The sequence below is a fragment of the Primulina eburnea genome, unplaced genomic scaffold (genome assembly GCF_022965805.1).
Source record: "Primulina eburnea isolate SZY01 unplaced genomic scaffold, ASM2296580v1 ctg128_ERROPOS2300000, whole genome shotgun sequence".
NCBI classification, from domain to species: domain Eukaryota; kingdom Viridiplantae; phylum Streptophyta; class Magnoliopsida; order Lamiales; family Gesneriaceae; genus Primulina; species Primulina eburnea.
In genome coordinates this window covers 719,457-733,971 of record NW_027330812.1, presented here as the reverse complement: position 1 = coordinate 733,971, position 14,515 = coordinate 719,457, and positions in this window count along the sequence as shown.

The following is a 14,515-nucleotide window of genomic DNA, read 5'->3' as shown; positions in this document are numbered from 1 at the left end:
GTCCACGGCCGATCTTGCGCCGTGATGTTAGGGTATCTGACCCTACTTCTTATGAGATCGCTGTCTCCAAAGCTCTAGCCGCAGAGCAGGATCAACATGATATCGAGAGAGACCGCCAGGGCAAGCGCTCAGTCCAGGTACCACACCGCCCTCCTCCTCAGCAGCATCAACATCAGCATAAGAGGCCTTTTTCCGGCCCGCCCAGAAACAGAGGAGGACCTCAGCAGCAGAAGCAGGGACGTGCAGTCCCGAGGCCATTTGAGCACCCAGTCTGTCCCAAGTGCTCACGCCGTCATCCTAGAGCATGCATGTATGGCTCAGGGAAATGTTATAATTGTGGCAGCACAGACCACGTGCTGCAGCAGTGCCCCCGGAAGAATCTGCCTACCCAATGCAGAGTTTTTGTGTTAGAGTAGGTGCACGTCGAGCCAAGTGTTGGCCGACTGTTCACAATGAAACTCTTTGTATAAACGATCTTTATTTTAATAATATTTCAATTTATTAATTTGGCGCATCTTTATCTTTATACCCATGCTTGTTGCATAGATAAAGTCCTTGAATATACAAATAGTAGAAAGAATATGAGATGCTCATATGATGAGTATCATGAAACTCATAATTGGAATACTGTATATTCTAAACCGTTCCTAGTCGATTCAGCCGCCACTAAGAAGGATAAAGGCCGCTCGAGTTAGAGACTAGTATCTGCGATGTGAGTACCATGTTTCATTGGTAGGGGACATTGTGATGTCCGAGCATGCAGATAGGTGCTCCTGGTAGAGTGCACTGAACAACCCTCTATAAAGGACTTTCCAAGTGGTTATCACTTATCGAGTGGAAAAGTCCTAGTTTATGGTTGTACACCATTAGTCCTTATGACCCGGGACAACATTGAGACTCTATATGCTAGCGTTTCACTTTGACTTGTTTACCGACTCTTATGGGGTCATCAGGTGGCAAGGTTGGGTGTTACGGCGAAACATATAGGAGTCGATGCATTGTAGTCGGGGATTCACCGCTTACCTACGGGTATGGATATCCTATGTGTTTCTCATGTATGTGTGGGTTGAAATCTCTGATCAGAGTATGGTTGTAATTATGAAAGGGGTTTCATAGATTACACCATCGATGCAACCACGGCATGACACATAGTATCGATTCATTGACAACTCTCGATAAACCAATAGTTGTCGAATCGGTCGGGATATATGAGTTGAAGGGACCGTACTGTACGCTAACCATAATTGAATGGTTCTTGCAGGCACTATCATGTGATACCTAGGGAATCACGTAAGCGATGCTGCTAGGCGTTTAACGTGATTGGTTGGGTACTATCAGACTTGAGTTCTGACGTTCTTACTATCAAGGGGTTGATAAGTAAGAATGGAGCAATTGGGGTATGCTCGAATAAGGACATGTTTAGTCCGAATCACATAGAGATGTGAACCCACGGCTAGTTGTATCAATGAACCATTGAGGGCCACACAAGTACTGGCTTTGTAAATCCCGATGAGAAGTAAAATAGTTCAATGTGTTGAACGGCTTATAAATGTGTTTATAAGCATAAAGAAAATTAGAAGTATGACTTCTATGAGAGAAATATAAATTTTAATTTTTGGAAGTGTTCCTAAGATTAAAATTTGGCCAAGTAAATAATGTAGTTGAAAATTGTGATTTTCATAAACATTATTGAGGACTAAATTAAATTAATTCAAGTGTTGAATTAATTAAACACTAGTGGACCTAGTAGAGTCTAAATAATTAAATTAATTCAAGTGTTGAATTAATTAAATAATATTGAGTCTTGTAGAGCTCAATTTAAATAATTATTTAACTAGTGGGACTTGAGTAATATCAAGTAGTATTTAATTTATCTCAAATGTGTTTGAGATAATTAAAATTTAGTCTATGGTTTTTAATGTGTTAAAAACTATATTATATGCATGTCATTCTAGGGTTTGCATGCTTTGGGGAGGTGAAGGGTTGGAGACTAGGCATGCAACTTTTTGTTGTTTTTGAGAGTTGCTTTTCTCACTACCTAGACTCAACTTCTCTCCCTCATTCACTACACACCTTGGCCGAAAATTAGGAGGATTTCTCTCTCAATTTTTCAAAAATTTTGTTCTTCATTTTCTTGGAGCAAAATCAATCTCTTTGAAAAATCCTCAAGTTTTTCTAGTGCAAAACTTGAGGGGATTTACATAGCCAAGTGGTGGGCCTTATTCTTGAAGGGGAAAAGAAGGAGCTTGTAGATTTCTCTACCAAAACAAGAGCTTTGTTATTTTAAACAAAGTTGGAGCCATTTCATCAACTCTAAGGAGTTGATAGGTAAATTTCTACAAACATCCTATGCATGTTTTTGATTTCTTGTAAATATTGCACAAAATATATGAGGGGGCCGAAATATATGCTCTAAAATTTTAATTTTTCGCTTCCGTTGCGTTTCCGGCCTCCGTAACCGGTCCGCTTTCAAGTGGTATCCGAGCTAAGGTTACGGTTTTTGTGCTATATTTACGTAATATTGTATTGAGATCGATTTCTAACCGCTTGAGAATTTTTGGGTGCAAGATTTGAAAGGGCCGAAAATTTTATTTCAAAAACAAAAAAAAAAAAAAAAAAAATTAATTAAATTTTCGGACAACATGTTGCTGCCCGAGGGCTGCCCGAGCTGCCCGGAAATTTCGGGCAGCAAAGGGCAGCCCGAGGGGGCTGCCCGAAAATACAGTTTTAAAATAAAAAAAAAATTTTTGGTTGCCGGAATCCGGCGACGGAGCTCCGGCGACGGCGATGACGGCTAGGGTTTCCAAAAGTGTTTTGGACAATCTTAGTGTCATGGGCCTTGAGTTGTTGGGCTATTGGATGGTCAACATAATTTTGTGAAATTTAAATGGGCCAAACTATTTTTGGTGAAAAATGAGTTTTGGGCCCTTAAGTTTAAATTTACAATTGTTGCACATATTTTCTCATAAAATAAATAGTTGAAGTGAGACTTTAATTATTTATAGTAAATTGTGATTTACAAGAAATTCGATTATAAGTAAATTAATTTGAAAGTAGACAAAGGTGTTTGTATACTTTGTTAATTTAATTTATAATTGTGGCGGTTAGTGATTGGATCAAGAAATATAATATTGGATCAATTAATTATAGTGATAATTAATTGATGGTGTATGATATGTGATATTATGCATGAAGGATGATCAAAAGCCCAAGCCCAATTTGCTAGGTGTATGCTAGGATATTTGTGTTGTATGATTGTAATAATTATCAATTTTTAAAGTGGGCTTGGTTTATGGCCCGTTCCCACCCCATGAGATGTATCCCTATGTGCCATGGATATTTAATTGTAAATATTAGAATAGGGGAAGATCAAGATTGGAAGATGGTGGCCTTGGTGATTATGAAGATCGAAGACATGTAATATAGGATGCTAATGTAATAGTTTTAGTTGCATTGCATCCCTTGCATTTACCCTAGGATTGGACCTAGGCCCGTGTTTGGCTCACACGGGCCATTAGTATTGGGGCAATTGATCATCCTTGTACTGTTTTCTATTTATAATATATGCATGATATGTTATAAATAATGAGTATGTGCGTTATTATTATAATAATAACAAAGTTGCATGAATCCGGCAAACATACGATCAAACATGGCGAGCTTTTAAAATAAAATTAAAGATGAGACCTTTCAAAATTAAAAACCCTCATTTTGAATAAGATTCAAAATTAATATCAAGTCCGAAAAGGGGAATTATAAATTTGTTTATAATTTCCTTGTCTTCCATCGACAATGGATGCATGATGAACGCTACCCGTACTCGGGGCTCGGCTCATATTATTGGGGAGCCTTGAGTGCCGGAAAGCTGTGACATCCATTGACATTGTGATGTGAACTACGTGGAACTCCCATGATTTCGGCTCATATTATTGAGGGAACTCATGGCGACCGTCCATTAAGGTTCAATATCGATGGGTTAGGCTTGACACGTAAAGATGAACGACGTCATATTATTGGGTCCTAATCAAACGTGAGACAAAAGTATACGTAGAGGGTTGCATGGCGATGCAATTGGAAACTACCTTTTAGGAATTGTGATGGCCGATATTATTCGGGGTCACAATTCGCTAATTGGACCTTACGTACCTTCTGAGGAAAATGTTTCCCGTTTTCACTAGAGGGTAGTGAAAATGTCAAAACAGTGGGAGCGATTATTTATGAAGTAAAAGTCCAAACTTTATATCTTATTAAATATTTTAAAATAGTCATTAACATTTATCTGTTTTACTTTTCAGTACAATCTTTGACATGTCATCAATTCGCAACCCGTTTTCGGTCATTCTCGAAAAACACATTCTAACCGGACCAAACTATATCACTTGGCTAAGAAATTTAAAGATTGTCCTAAACTCGGAGAAGATCGCATATACACTTACTGAGGCGCCCCCTGCTGAGGCTCCTATAGGCTGCACTCCTGAGGAATTGCAGACCTACAAGGATTGGTGCGACCATGACTTGAAGGCGAAGTGTTATATGCAGGCTTCGATGAACGATGAGCTGCAAAGGCGATTCGAGGATGCTAAGAATGCTGCTGACATTCATATGCACCTCAAGGAGCTCTTCGGTGAGCAGACTCGGCCTTTGAGGCATGCCACAGTGAAGGAGCTCATCACTTTACGCATGCGAGATGGGACTTCGGTCCATGAGCATGGCCTAAAGTTGATTGGGCTCGTGGACAAGCTCGTAGGCATGGATTTGATCTTGCCATCGGAGTTGACCACGGATGTGTTGCTGTTGTCACTGCCCAGCTCTTTCGATCCTTTTGTCGTGAACTTCAACATGAACAAGCTTGAGCCCAGCCTTGAAGAGTTGGTGAACATGCTTGTGACCTTTGAGTCCACGATCAAGAAGGAGAAGCAGGTTCTTTTTGTGGGCTCTTCATCTGGCACGAAGACCGGTCCACCTGGGAAGGGAAAGAAGCGTTCTTTCCAGCGTACCAAGAAGAGCGAGCCCTTGAAGAGGCAGACTTCGAGTCCCGTAGTGGCAGCCGCGCCAGTGAAGGCTGAGAAGACTGTTGACATCTGTCACCACTGCAAGAAGCCTGGACATTGGAGGCGTAACTGCAGGGAATATCTTGCGCAGAAGGGTTCTGCCAAAGGTGTGTTCTTTATTGAAGTAAATATCTCGATTAACTCTACTTCTTGGGTATTGGATACCGGCTGTGGCTCACATCTCTGTAACGATTTGCAGGTGATGGGAAGAAGTAGAAGGCTCCGAGAGGGTGAGACCTTCTTAAGGATGGGCAATGGAGCAAGAGTTGCTGCCAAGGCCATAGGAGATGTTTGTTTAATTTTGAACAATGATTTTAAGTTTGTATTAAGAGATGTTTTATTTGTACCAGACTTGATCAAAAACATTATTTCCATTCCTATGCTTGATATCGATGGATTTTCTTGTTTATTTGGCAAAGGTGTTTGCAATATTTACAAGAATGAATGTTTAGTTGGTACGGGTGAACTTGAAAACAATCTCTACACCTTAAAATTAAAAGATATTCCACTTAACAATGTCCAAACAATAACAACAACAAATAAGCGCAAACAAGATACTCTTAATTCGGCACAATTATGGCATGCTCGATTAGGTCATATTTCCTCAAGAAGGATGAACAAGCTAGTGGGAGTTGGCATGTTTGATATGTCTGATATTAACGCTCTCACGACTTGTGAGTCCTGTCTGAAAGGAAAGATGACCAAAATTCCCTTTAAGGGCCATGCGGAGCGAGCCAAAGGGTTATTGGATTTGATCCATACCGACGTGTGCGGTCCACTTAGCATCACCACTAAGCATGGACATGCCTACTTCATCACCTTTACCGATGACCATTCGAGGTATGGGTATGTGTATTTGATGAAATACAAGTCTGAAGCCTTTGAAAGGTTCAAAGAATTCAGAAGTGAAGTAGAGAATCAATTGGGACGAAGCATCAAGACACTTCGATCGGATCGAGGTGGTGAGTACTTGAGTGCCGAGTTCCAAGAGTATCTTAGAGAGAATGGGATTCTCTCGCAGTGGACTCCGCCCGCTACACCACAGTTGAATGGTGTTTCGGAGCGTCGTAACCGGACTTTGATGGACATGGTTCGGTTTATGATGGGGTTCACGGAGTTGCCGCCATCCTTTTGGGGATATGCGCTTGAAACAGCGGCAATGTTGTTGAACAATGTCCATACAAAGGCAGTTGACAAGACTCCATATGAGATATGGATGGGTAAGCCTCCCAAGTATTCTTATCTTAGAATATGGGGGTGTCCTGCTTATGTGAAGCAGACAGTGGGAGATAAATTGGATAGTCGATCCATTTTATGCTACTTTGTGGGATATCCGAGGAATTCAATTGGATATTACTTCTATCATCCCCAAGAAGCAAAGGTGTTTGTTTCTAGGAACGCAACCTTTTTGGAAAAGGAATTTCTATTAGATAGAAAAGGCGAGATGATAGAACTCGAAGAGGTTCGAGAGACACCCACAGTTGTAGAACCCACACCCGAGAAGCCAAGTGAGGAGATACAAGCTCCTAGAAGAACCGAGAGAGTCTCGAGACCACCTGTGAGGTATGGTCTGCTTCTTGAAGAGGGCCATGATAAGCCTAACCTTGGATGTGATCCAAGGACTTTCAAGGAAGCGTTATCGGATGCCGATTCATCCAAGTGGCTTGAAGCAATGGAATCTGAGATGAATTCCATGCATTCGAACCAAGTGTGGAATCTCGTGGATCCACCTGAGGGAATTGTTCCCATAGGGTGTAAATGGATTTACAAGAGGAAACTTGGGGCGGATGGGAAGGTATTGACCTTCAAGGCGCGATTGGTAGCAAAAGGGTATACTCAAAGGCAAGGTGTTGACTATGAGGAAACCTTTTCTCCAGTTGCGATGTTCAAGTCTATTAGGATATTGCTAGCCATAGCTGCATGGTATGACTATGAGATATGGCAGATGGATGTTAAGACAGCCTTCCTTAATGGGGATATTAAGGAAGAAATTTACATGTCTCAACCTGAGGGTTTCACATCTATCGGAAGTGAGCATATGGTATGCAAACTTCAAAGATCTATTTATGGTCTTAAGCAGGCATCGAGGAGTTGGAACCTCAGATTCGATAGTACAATCAAAGAGTTTGGTTTTACTAAGAATCCTGAGGAACCCTGTGTGTATAAGAAGGTCAGTGGGAGTGCTGTGACATTCCTAGTTCTTTATGTTGATGACATTCTACTCATTGGGAATGATGTAGGAATGTTGCAATCAACTAAGATATGGTTAGCAAGTAAGTTCTCAATGCAGGACTTGGGTGAAGCATCTTTTGTATTGGGAATACAGATCTATAGAGATAGATCAAAAAGATTGCTTGGTCTCACCCAGTCCACATACATTGATACCATCGTGAAGCGGTTCTCGATGGATGAGTCCAAGAGAGGACATCTACCAATGTGTCATGGCGTGTCCCTATCCAAGTCTATGTCTCCCAAGACTGATGCAGAGATAGCGGCGATGACACGAATTCCGTATGCTTCAGCCATTGGTAGTATCATGTATGGGATGATATCTACACGTCCTGACGTGGCATTTGCACTAAGTGTAGTGAGTAGATATCAATCCAACCCCGGTCTTCCACACTGGAAAGCTGTGAAAGACATCCTCAAGTATTTGAGAAGGACCAATAAGTTGTTCTTGGTCTATGGGGGTGGAGAACTGAAATTGGATGGCTATACCGACTCTAGCTTCCAAAGCGATGTTGATGACTCGAAGTCAACCTCCGGATTCATATTCATGCTCAATGGTGGTGCTGTCTCTTGGAAGAGTTCCAAGCAAGACAGTACTGCGGATTCCACCAGTGAGGCAGAATACATTGCTGCATCGGCTGCAGCAAAGGTGGCTGTTTGGATTAGGAATTTCGTCCAAGAGTTGGGCGTCATTCCAAATGGAGTTGCTCCTATCTCGGTGATGTGCGACAACACGGGAGCCATAGCTCAGGCAAAGGAGCCAAGGTCTCATCAGAAGTCCAAACACGTATTGAGAAAGTACCACATCCTCAGAGAGATCGTGGAAAGAGGAGATGTCGTGATTGACAAAGTCGGCTCCGCAGAAAATGTTGCTGATCCACTAACTAAGCCTTTACCAGGACCATCGTTCGAGAAGCATCGCGAATCAATGGGTCTAAAGCATATAGGTAGTTGGCTCTAGTGCAAGTGGGAGATTGTTAGAGTAGGTGCACGTCGAGCCAAGTGTTGGCCGACTGTTCACAATGAAACTCTTTGTATAAACGATCTTTATTTTAATAATATTTCAATTTATTAATTTGGCGCATCTTTATCTTTATACCCATGCTTGTTGCATAGATAAAGTCCTTGAATATACAAATAGTAGAAAGAATATGAGATGCTCATATGATGAGTATCATGAAACTCATATTTGGAATACTGTATATTCTAAACCGTTCCTAGTCGATTCAGCCGCCACTAAGAAGGATAAATGCCGCTCGAGTTAGAGACTAGTATCTGCGATGTGAGTACCATGTTTCATTGGTAGGGGACATTGTGATGTCCGAGCATGCAGATAGGTGCTCCTGGTAGAGTGCACTGAACAACCCTCTATAAAGGACTTTCCAAGTGGTTCTCACTTATCGAGTGGAAAAGTCCTAGTTTATGGTTGTACACCATTAGTCCTTATGACCCGGGACAACATTGAGACTCTATATGCTAGCGTTTCACTTTGACTTGTTTACCGACTCTTATGGGGTCATCAGGTGGCAAGGTTGGGTGTTACGGCGAAACATATAGGAGTCGATGCATTGTAGTCGGGGATTCACCGCTTACCTACGGGTATGGATATCCTATGTGTTTCTCATGTATGTGTGGGTTGAAATCTCTGATCAGAGTATGGTTGTAATTATGAAAGGGGTTTCATAGATTACACCATCGATGCAACCACGACATGACACATAGTATCGATTCATTGACAACTCTCGATAAACCAATAGTTGTCGAATCGGTCGGGATATATGAGTTGAAGGGACCGTACTGTACGCTAACCATAATTGAATGGTTCTTGCAGGCACTATCATGTGATACCTAGGGAATCACGTAAGCGATGCTGCTAGGCGTTTAACGTGATTGGTTGGGTACTATCAGACTTGAGTTCTGACGTTCTTACTATCAAGGGGTTGATAAGTAAGAATGGAGCAATTGGGGTATGCTCGAATAAGGACATGTTTAGTCCGAATCACATAGAGATGTGAACCCACGGCTAGTTGTATCAATGAACCATTGAGGGCCACACAAGTACTGGCTTTGTAAATCCCGATGAGAAGTAAAATAGTTCAATGTGTTGAACGGCTTATAAATGTGTTTATAAGCATAAAGAAAATTAGAAGTATGACTTCTATGAGAGAAATATAAATTTTAATTTTTGGAAGTGTTCCTAAGATTAAAATTTGGCCAAGTAAATAATGTAGTTGAAAATTGTGATTTTCATAAACATTATTGAGGACTAAATTAAATTAATTCAAGTGTTGAATTAATTAAACACTAGTGGACCTAGTAGAGTCTAAATAATTAAATTAATTCAAGTGTTGAATTAATTAAATAATATTGAGTCTTGTAGAGCTCAATTTAAATAATTATTTAACTAGTGGGACTTGAGTAATATCAAGTAGTATTTAATTTATCTCAAATGTGTTTGAGATAATTAAAATTTAGTCTATGGTTTTTAATGTGTTAAAAAATATATTATATGCATGTCATTCTAGGGTTTGCATGCTTTGGGGAGGTGAAGGGTTGGAGACTAGGCATGCAACTTTTTGTTGTTTTTGAGAGTTGCTTTTCTCACTACCTAGACTCAACTTCTCTCCCTCATTCACTACACACCTTGGCCGAAAATTAGGAGGATTTCTCTCTCAATTTTTCAAAAATTTTGTTCTTCATTTTCTTGGAGCAAAATCAATCTCTTTGAAAAATCCTCAAGTTTTTCTAGTGCAAAACTTGAGGGGATTTACATAGCCAAGTGGTGGGCCTTATTCTTGAAGGGGAAAAGAAGGAGCTTGTAGATTTCTCTACCAAAACAAGAGCTTTGTTATTTTAAACAAAGTTGGAGCCATTTCATCAACTCTAAGGAGTTGATAGGTAAATTTCTACAAACATCCTATGCATGTTTTTGATTTCTTGTAAATATTGCACAAAATATATGAGGGGGCCGAAATATATGCTCTAAAATTTTAATTTTTCGCTTCCGTTGCGTTTCCGGCCTCCGTAACCGGTCCGCTTTCATTTTGTTCTCCATGCTGCGGAGACGAACCCCGATACCATGCTGATGACAGGTACCTTACAGCTTTAAGTTTACATTTGCATTCCAACGTTTTGGGAATCAGTATTAAGATTTTGAACTTAGGAATTGCGATAGGATTGCATGCTCTACTCAGTATTATTTCCGGGATTAGGATAGAAGAACTCTGACCTTTGCATGCCTAGAAGCTTAGCTCTTGTGATTATTTGATTCAACTTAGTGTTCCAAACTTTCAGGGAGAATTTTCATAGCTGGCTCAGCAACCAAAGACCTGATAGATTCAGGGGCTACCCATTCATTTATTTCAGAGGTCTTTGCGAACTTTCTCAAAGTTAAGACCATCGGGCTAGATGTAGCCTATTCCGTATCATTGCCTTCCGGAGAGGAGATCACAGACACCAATGTGATCCGAGACATAGACCTTGAGTTGCATGGAAATCTTGTTTATGCGGATCTTATCTTATTGCCGATGCCAGAGTTTGACATCATTCTGGGGATGGACTGGCTATGGCGGAACAGAGTTTTGATCGACTTTCAGCGGAGATCTATTCTAGTCCGACCGCTTGGAATGACGCATTTCTTATTTGAGCCGGACAGGTACTTTTCTTTACCGCGCATTATTCCTTATGTCCAGGCTAGGAAGCTCATGCATAGAGGGTGTCGGGAATTTTTAGCAACTTTTATATCTGTCCCCGAGGCACCCAGTCAGTCAGCTTCAGATGTTCCGGTTGTTAGAGACTTCTTAGACGTTTTTCCTGAGGACGTCTCTGGTATGCCACCTGAGAGAGAGGTGGAGTTTTCTATCGAGCTTATGCCAGGTACGGCTCCGATCTCAAAAGCACCGTACCGACTCGCACCGATAGAGATGACAGAGCTTAAGAAGCAGATTCAGGAACTTCTTGTCAAGGAGTTCATTTGCCCTAGTTTCTCACCTTGGGGCGCGCCAGTCTTGTTTGTTAAGAAGAAAGATGGCACGATGAGGCTTTGTATTGACTATCGGGAGTTGAACAGGGTTACAGTGAAGAATAAATACCCACTTCCGAGGATTAAGGATCTGTTTGACCAGTTGCAGGGAGCTTCGATTTTCTCTAAGATTGATCTGCGTTCAGGTTATCACCAGTTGAGGGTGAGAGACGCCGATGTTTCGAAGACAGCTTTCAGGACTTGTTATGGTCACTACGAATTCCTTGTGATGCCGTTCAGTTTGACGAATGCGCCAGCGATCTTCATGGATCTCATGAATCGCGTATTTCAGTCGTACCTCGACCAGTTTGTGATAGTGTTCATAGATGACATTCTCGTCTACTCCAAGAATCGAGAGGATCACAGCAGGCATCTGACCACAGTGTTGCAGACATTGCAGAAGCACAAATTATTCGCAAAGTTCAGTAAATGCGAATTTTTGTTAGAGAAGGTGACGTTCCTAGGCCACATTGTTTCCAACAGTGGCATTGAGGTAGACCCAGTGAAAGTTGTAGCAGTCAGGGATTGGGTTGTGCCGTAGAATGCATCAGAGATCCGCAGTTTCCTTGGCTTAGCAGGAAATTATCGAAAATTCATTAAGGGATTCTCCTCGATTGCAATTCCACTCACAGCACTGACAAAGAAGAATGTGAAATTTGTTTGGAGCGAGGAGTGTCAGAAGAGTTTCGATACTTTGAAGCAAGCTCTTATCTCAGCACCAGTTTTGGCCATACCGTCAGGGCCCGGTGAGTTTGTTCTGTATACCGATGCTTTGAAGCTCGGTCTTGGCGCCGTATTGATGCAGCATGGGAAGGTGATAGCTTATGCTTCTAGACAGTTGAAGACCCATGAGAAGAACTACCCTACTCATGATCTAGAGTTGGCCGCAGTAGTTTTTTCCTTGAAGATTTGAAGGCACTATCTGTATGGAGAGAAGTGCTTGATCTTTACCGACCACAAGAGCCTCAAGTATTTCTTTACACAGAAGGAGCTGAATATGCGTCAGAGGCGTTGGTTGGAGCTTGTGAAGGACTATGATTGTGACATTAGATACCACCCGGGTAAAGCTAATGTAGTTGCGGATGCATTGAGCCGGAAAGTTGCAGCGATGGCCCATTTGACAGTTTTGAAACCTCTTCAGTTTGAGATGCAGAGGTTTGATCTTGAGACTTATCCTCGAGGTAGAGTTCCCCGTCTATCTACCTTGACCATTCAGTCTTCCCTTCTGGATCGTATTCGCAGTGGTCAATCAGCAGATGAGCAGTTGGCCAAGTGGAAGCAGAGAGATGAGGCCAAGGGAAGTGTCTTGTATTCGGTCAACGATGGTATTGTGAGATACCGAGACAGGATATGGGTTCTGTTAGAAACTGAATTCCGGTGTTTGACAAAAAGATAAACCAACTGAACTACGCAACTGAATTTAGCTAACTGATCGACGCAACTGAATTATAACTGAACAGCTAGCTGCTCTTTCAGCTGAACAACTATTTAGTCATTCTCGTCAACTGACTCTTTACCAGCTGATCTCTCAGTTGTACACATCATTAGTTGAAAGCAACAACCGAAAAATAGTACAACTACCTGCAACTTATAGTGGAACGCCGCATTTCAGAAAAAACAGTGTACGACTTTCAGAGTATATCGACGTGGCAATCAACGGTTAGAATATTCAAATATCCTTTAATGTTACCGTTGAGAAAGAAGCTTATAAATAATCGAAGATAGCATCCGAAGAAACGACAACTGATTTCAGCTATTACATTTTACTTGCTGTTATGCTGCAAAAATATCTACTCACATTCAGAAGTTAAAAGGTCACGTTTACTAGTTATATCAGTAGCATTCAAGGCTACATTCTCGAGCTTAAATAGCACTGTGTAATCTTTGATAAGTTTTTCTAAGTTGTGCTAAGATCAGTTACCATCTGTAAAAGTGTTATATACTAAGAGTTTCAGTTGTGGCAAAGTGATAAGTCCAAACTGAAGTGGGTCAGTGCAGTATCTTGTATTTGATCAAAGTCTTTTAGTGGATATCCTATCTTCGTGATAGAAAGGGTGACGTAGGAGTTATTCAAGTCTCCGAACATCCAGAAACAAATTGTGTTATCTTTACTTCAGTCATTATTTTCTTTGTTAGATACTCTATCTTTCAGTCAGTTTATTTTCCGCAACTGTTTCATTCAGTTTAACTGATTGTCATTGACCGACGTGATACCTAGTATCAGTTTGTAACAAAACTGAACTCAAATTGTCGAAGAATATTTAAATTTGAGCAGTGTTTATTCAACCCCCCTTCTAAACACTCTTTATTCGTTTAACCGATCCTTTCAAGTGGTATCAGAGCAGTTGTATCTCGTCTCAGAATATCTATACTCAAATTTCTCATTATGTCTTCATTCAATAAGATTCCTATGTTCTCTAGAGAAGACTTCAATGATTGGAAGATCAGGATGCAGGCTCACCTAGCTGCACAAGATCATGATATGTGGTACGTTATAACTGATGGACCCATGAAGATTTTGAAAGCCAACACAGCTGTTACCATTACTGATGGGGCACCTCATCGTATAGAAAAGCCCAGAGAAGAATGGACTACAGAGGATAAAAGAAAAGCCAACTTGGATAATGTGGCAAAAGAAATACTATATAAGACGTTGGATAAAGTAACTTTCAGCAAAATCAAAATGTGCAAGACAGCCAAAGAGATTTGGGAGAAGCTGATCCAGCTTTGCGAAGGGAACGAACAAACCAAAGAAAACAAACTTTCTGTTGCTGTTTAGAAGTTTGACAATATCAAAATGAGAGTTGGTGAAACGATGCATGATTATGATGAAAGAACCAGTTGCATCATCAATGAATTAAATGCACTTGGAAAAGTGTACACAAACAAAGAAGTTGCATTGAAGATAATCAGAGGTCTTCCCAAGGAGTGGGATGTGAAGACCATGGCAATGAGGGAATCCAAGGATATTACCAAAGTTGAGCTTCATGATCTATTTGCTGATTTGAAAGCCTCCGAGTTTGAGTTGCAAACTCGAGAAGGAGAATCTTCTACTCCAGCAGCCACGACTGCCTTAGCTGCTGTTAGAACAGAACCAACTGGTTCAGTTGAAAAAGCTGCTGATCAACTAAGCAATGATGCCGTGTCATTGTTCATCAAAAAGTTTGGAAGATTTATGAGGAAAAATCAAGGAAAATTTCAAAATAAATATCAA